Below are 7,500 nucleotides of genomic sequence, written 5' to 3' on the forward strand. Positions count from 1 at the left end.
AAAACATTATAAACACTTCCATTATCTACAAAAGATTTTTTTTCGGAGTTGTGGTCTCAAGTTCGCCTTTTGGTGAGTTGCAACTCATCTCTCTTTCTCTTCGTACACTGAAAGCAACAGTCCACCCACGTACCTGAAAAGAAGAAACACAAATATCAATAAATGAATAGATAAGCAAGCATAAAGATAGATAAACAAATAAACGGATAAATAAAATCGAAAACACACACACACACACACACACACACACACACACACACACACACACACACACACACATATATATATATATATATATATATATATATATATATATATATACATATACATACATACATATATACATACATACATACACACGTCCGTGTGTCCAAGACTATAAGTCGTAGTTTCCTATTCATAATGGCACGCATGAAAGTAAGCATGGCTCGCGTGTTTGCTACTGGAGGGTTCTGTGTGTGCGCAGAGGATGTTGGAGGAGAGAGAGGAGGAAGGGGGTGTGGGAAGGAGGGAAAGAGGAGGGGGATGGAGGGAGGAAAGGAGGGAATACATTGTAAACCAGCTGGACGACGGGTCGCGCACGTCAGTTAGGAGTGGGGGGGATGGAGGTATGGAGGGGAGGTAGGGGGAGGTAGGGGGAGGTAGGGGGGAGAGGAGGGACGCAGGGCCGTGAGTAATCTGCATTCATTTGCGTCCTAATATTTCATAAGCGTAATCTCGCCCGCGGGAGAAGCGGCGCCTCGACTTCGGCGCCGCCGAGGAGGACCTGAGGAGTTCGAGGGTTCCTTCTGGTATTATGCGTGGCAGAAGCTATCCCGAGACTTCTTTGGCACTTCGTGTTGCCACAAAAGAGCTCGTTCATGGAGGGTTACAATAGCCAAGCGAGCCGACAAATGGATTTTTGAGTTCAGAAAGAAAGAAATAAAGAAAAGAAAAAAAGAAAGAAAGAAAAAAAAAATATATATATACATATATATATATATATATATATATATATATATATATATATATATATCCAAATAATAATGATCATAATGATGAATAATAAAAGAATATGAATAAATAAATTAAATAAATAATGATAATAAATACAAAATGAAAAATAAAATGAAAATACTAGAGTAAAATGAATAAATAATACAATAATCAAATAAATTAAAGTTTAAGTAGATAAATTTAAGTGAATTAAAGAAATAAAATATAAAATTAGGGAATAATAACCATAAAATTAATGAATAATGAATAAAATACAAAATAAATATATAACATATAATAGAAATGTAAATCAATAATTACTGTATAATGATTAAACAAAAAGTTAATAAATATATCAAGAAATAAGCAAATATATGATAAAAATGCAGTCATTAGAAGATATACTTTAGAGGTTTATTCTTGTTTATCCTAAAAAAAAAAAAAAAAAAGAGAGACAACATCGTCCCCTCTACCACACCCTCCATCCGTTTTCTATAACCCTCACTAATTATGTACAAGGTGCCACCATCAAACATTTTAAATGAGCTCATGCAAAACTCACCGCCTGTAGGCGTAATTATGCATAATCATTTTGTGTACATTGTTGAAAAGAACTATCTTGCATACCAAAAAAAATGTATAATAATAATAATAATAATAATAATAATAATAATAATAATAATAATAATAATAATAATAATAATAATAATGATAATAATAATAATAATAATTATAATAGTAATAATGATAATAATAATAATAATAATAATAATAATAATAATAATAATAATAATGATAATAATAATAATAATAATAATAATAATAATAATAATAATAATAATGATAATAATAATAAAAATAAAAATAATAAAATAATAATAATAATAATAATAATAATAACAATGACAATAATAGTAATAATAATAATAATAATAATAATAATAATAATAATAATAATAATAATAATAATAATAATAATAATAATAATAATAATAATAATAATAATAATAATAATAATAATAATAATAATAAAATATGAAAAGTTAATCACAACGTGAAAAGAATAAACAGTAACCTAGTAAGGTTTAGCTTTGTGAACCAACCTTCTAGACTATTTTTTGGTTTGTACCACGAAGACTTTTTCATCTGAAGGGGACATACATGAAATCGGGTAATTTTATTCAAATTAAGAACCCTTTTGGATATACAGTTGAAATAACGAAAAACACCTTTAACGAACAAATCGGTTAACGAACAAAATTTGTTTACTATTTTTGTCTCTGTTAACGAACAATACTTTGGGGTTTCAAACGCTTCAATGTCAGTGAAACCTAACCTCACTAGCAAGCACTAGCAACTAGCAACTAGCACTAGCAACTAATCTCACCATCAACCAACGGAAATTCTTCGACCTTATCATCACTGATAATGTTCCGAATAGCCGGTCGGAATAGACAAACACACCATCATATGTGGACAACGCCTAGCACATTATGTACTCCAATTCGACTTGTTCTAAAATCTAAACAGATTGCACATTGTCAGTGTATCTTTGTGTCCCTGTCAATTAGTAAACCAATAATTATAATTCATCATCATCATCATTACTATTATTATTATTATTATTATTATTATTATTGTTATTATTATTATTATTATTATTATTATTATTATTATTATTATTATTATTATTATTATTATTATTATTATTATTATTATTATTATTATTATTATCATTACTACTACAATGCCACCGGCTCAGTTGTGCTTTGGCACCGTAATTATTTCGGTTAGCGAACGCTTCGGTTTAAGAACAAAGTCACAGAACGTATTAAGTTTGTTATCCGAGGTACCACTGTACATAGAGCCAGGAAATTTACCTTCTCAGCATAGGAAATGTAGATGCTTGCCAGAACGAGATTTAAGATGAAGACCGATAGAAGCCTTTCCTTCAATCGCGTAGTCAATGGAGTAAACTTCTTGCAGAGGCAGTCGCTTGTAATGTAGTTCTGAATTTATAGAGTCCGCTAGATAAACACCCATAAGCAATGCGACGCATTGATTCATCACGGTCTTTGATCACGTGTTGGAATCGTGATCAACAGCTATTTCCCTCCGGATGAGAGCTCAGACCCCATATAATCTAATGCCTGATTTATGAGTAATGCTGTGCGCGTGCGCGGGTGTGTGTATGTATGTGTGTTTGTGTGTGTTTTGTCCACCTGATTTATTACGGACTCTTATGTTTCTTCACTTTTGTTCTTCTTCTTATTTTATTCTTATTCAGTTTCTATTTATTCTATTTACTTATTTATCTACTCATTTATTTACCTATATATCATTCACTTATTTATTTACTTTTACATTCGACTTTGTTCTAGACACTCTTCCTACTCTTTCTCCTTTTTCTCCTCCCCCTTCTCTTCCTCCTACTCCTTTTCCTCTTCTTCCTCCTCCTCTTCCTCTTCCTACTATTCCCCTTCCTCCTCCTTCTCCTTTTTCTCCTCCTCCTCCTCTTCCTCCTTCTTCATTTGCTCTTCCTCCTCCTTCTCCTCCTCTTCCTCCTCCTCCTTCCCCTTCGACTTAATAAAATCAATTTGTATCTACTAAAGTGAACCACGGTGTTGCATAAGATGATACAAGAAATGAAGTTCTTGTTGGAAGAAGCAAATACATGGCTGAGTTCTTACTTCGCACGAATGACCTCGTAACATGCAACAAAGATGTACCTGTGTGTGTGTGTATGTGTGTGTGTGTGTGTGTGTGTGTGTGTGTGTGTGTGTGTGTGTGTGTGTGTGTGTGTGTGTGTGTGTGTGTAAGCGTGTGTTTGTGAATGTATTTACATGTGTATTCATATGTGCATGTGTATATATATGTGCACGTGTATATGTGTATGTGTGCTTGCATGTGTATGCATATGTGTACATGTGTGCGTAGGTATGTGGGTATGTGCATGCACGTGTGTATGTGTATGTGTGCACTTTCAGTAGAGTTGAAAACCCACTAAACTCATTTTCATTCCCATATCTCTCTCTCTCTCTCTCTCTCTCTCTCTCTCTCTCCCTCTCTCTCTCTCTCTCTCTCTCTCTCTCTCTCTCTCTCTCTCTCCAAGAGAGGCGCTGAACATTATGTTCAATCTGATAAGCTCACTTGTTCTACACCAAACAAGTTCGTTCAATTGAACAGGACAAATAGAACAAAAATGAAATTACTAGAAACTAGATCTCATTTCCTCAGTCCAACATTGTCCACAGGGATAGAAGCGCCGATGAAAGAACTATCTTACTTGTTCCTAAAAATGAATAAAAAGGAGCATTCCATCAACAGAATGAACATCTCCTTGAACATATTATGAAGCGTTGATATGCCATGTATATCTGCGAAGCTTTTGACTGATTTATTTATATCTATTATTTTATCATTATTATTATTATTATCATTATTATTATTATTATCAATTATATAATTATTATTATTATATTATCATTACTATTAGTATTATTATTTTCTTATTTTAGAGTCTCTCCAACAGTGATTCGGTATAACGTCACGAACTTCCCCTATCAGGAGGCTAGGACGGTGCCCCATACAGAGGACTTTGTAGCATGAACTTTAATGAACCATGCCCTTGGTCCTACTCGCTGGCGGTAGCGCTCGAACTACCGTCACCTCGACCTCCGCCGCAAATAGCGACGCTCTAACCCGCTCACCCAGCGAGCATCTCTCTCCAATCATGGGGTCCAAAATAATATAAACAAAGAACAGCTGATTAGGTCGTGTTGACTCACAGCTGTTGAAACAATTTCAGTTCCTGCAGCTAATTGGCATACGGGGGCCTAAGCAGCTCCAAAATAATTACGTTAATAAAATTATAATGAAAAGTAATTTTGTAATGATGACCAATTTCTGATGACGTCACCTGCTGTAATAAACTTGAAATGATTGATTTGCTTTCTGTAATTTTTGTTTAATTCTAGTTTCATTACATTATTATCTACTATTGCTACTACTACTACTACTACTACTACTACTACTACTACTACTACTACTACTACTACTACCACTATTATCATTACTATTACTACTGTAATTTTCTATTATTAGTATGACTATTACTCTTATTGTTATTGTTGTAATTGTTTTGCTTAACAGCCTGGTTTCACTTCAATAATTTTATTTATTAATTTATTCTCTTATTTATTATTTTCATTGTGACTTCTCTTCTTTACCTATACCACCTCCAACACCATCACCACCACCACCACTCCTCACTACCACACCCACCACAGCCACCTGAGCTCTCCGGGAGGCGGGTGTTGGCTTTCAACACGGGTCCCGCCCCCTTTGGACTCCGCGGCTCGCTGGCGTTGGGTTTCGGGCGGCGCGGGCGGCGGCGGCGGTGTGGGCGGCGGCGGCGGCCACCACGGCACGGGGCGCTCCCTCCAGGGTACAGTGTCACCGCCCTGTCCACACGGAGGTATTGTTTTGCACACTGTACTCGGGAGGGGGGAAGGGAAGGGGAGAGAGAGAGAGGGAGAAGGGTGGGGGATGGGGGACGGGGAAAGAGATGATGAGGGAGGGAGAAGGATAGGGATGAGGAAAGGGAGGAGGAAGAAGAAGGGAGAAAGATGGGGATGAGGAAAGGGAGAGAGAGGGAGGGAAGGAAAGAGTGAGGGAAGGAAGGAGAAGGAGAGGGAGGGAAGTAGGATGGGAAGAAGGAGAGGAGGAAAGGACTGAGGGAGATATAGTCATGAACATAGTCTTGATCCATGCTATAATCTTAACTCAAACTACGTATGCCCTTAGTTGCCGTATATATGAGTTCTATAGTTATTCGTTTTAGTCGCTAAATACACAGTTACTATAGTTTCTATATAATAACTGTTCGTATAAGGGCCAGCGTGCTGGTCTCGCATTCGCTTAGTTGCGGGTTCGAGTTCTGCATGTTTCTCCGATTCCCAGCAGTGACTGTGACCTGCCCCAACAATCCCGTATTCGCATGGCGCAAAAGTGGCGGCTTCGGCCGCAGCTACTCAGCTCCTCCAGGCTTAGGACGGTATCACACTGGTCTATTTTTCCTCCAACCTCCCATTAATCGGCGGTACCGCCCACATCCAGAACTTTTTCCACCACAAAATCCCTATGGCAAACTATTTTGTTTTCTCAACAGTTTACATAGAATGTCATTCGATATGCTGGAGGGAAATTATTTTTCTCCAGCATATTAAATTCCTTTCCGAAAGCTGCTGGCTACAAATGTGGTCCAACAGTCGGAGGAAAAACAAGCCAGTGTGATGACGCCTTTAGGCATCTTCCTTCTTCATCACAGGAAAAAAAAATTGTCGGTCTATATTGTGAATCAAAACTTCTTCTTGACACTGTACTTGCCACATGGGAAGTGTCCAGACACCCGACTCGCATGTCACACAACAGGTCCCGTGTCGGGTTACGTAGGAGGGCGTGTCGGATGTGACACGGATCCGCGTCAACAAGCTAATGAACTGAGGACAACTGAAACTGGCCCAGGACTCACCAAAAATGTGTCATTGGTTTTCGTTGCTCAACTCTCTCTCTCTCCGACCAAGACCGTCTAGAGGGATAGAAGCGCTGGTAAACCATATTCCTAAACAGTCCTCCAGTCCTCTCCCCCTCTCTCTCTCTCTCTCTCTCTCTCTCTCTCTATATATATATATATATATGTATATATATATATATATATATATATATATACACATATATATATGTATGTATATATACATACACGCGTGCACACATACATGTACTGCACTAGTATCTTGCAATGGTAATTATTTCCTGCAAACAAAAGTGTGTTAATTGCATTCTTGTATCTATGTAATACAATGCACTCAAGTGTTATATTCCTGCAACAAGAACAAGACAGATTTGACGTGTCATAGGTCAGGTTCATTTAACCGGAAGGCTACAATCGTGCCTGAAGTTTACGTAAATACGCCAGGCAAAGACGTCCTTTGTGTATTTTATTCTGGATGTCGCGTGGTGATTTTATTCTTCTTGAGGAGGAAAGGGGGAGAAGGGGAGATGGGGGGAGGGAAAAGGTAGAAAGGGGAAGAAGGGTGAAGGGAGAGGAGGAGAGGGGAAAAAGGAGAGAGGGGAGAGGGAAAGAGGTAGGGAGGGGAAGAAGGAGGAAAAGGGGGGAGGGAAAAAAGGGGTGAATGAAAGAGGAGAACAGGAGAGGGAAAGGGGGAGAGGAGGAAGGGGAGAGGGGGAAAGAAGGAGAAGAAGAGAAGGGGAGAGGGGGAAACGGAAAGAGGGGGAGCAGGACTCTGTGTTGAAGGGGGTTAAGTTGATTGCGACCCCCTCAAGGTGTCCTTATCCAGAATAGAATACATGAAGTATTTCGCCCCGTAGTTAAAGGACCAAGTACTTGGACACTATAACTCCCTAAATATTCTATTTCATTAATATACATATTTTTTTTTATCAAAATCTAATCTCATTCACATATGGTATTAACCCAAAGACGACAAAGAAGACATTATTAAA

Source organism: Oratosquilla oratoria, chromosome 9 (genome assembly GCF_046742065.1).
Source record: "Oratosquilla oratoria isolate Oo_2021 chromosome 9, ASM4674206v1, whole genome shotgun sequence".
NCBI lineage: Eukaryota > Metazoa > Arthropoda > Malacostraca > Stomatopoda > Squillidae > Oratosquilla > Oratosquilla oratoria.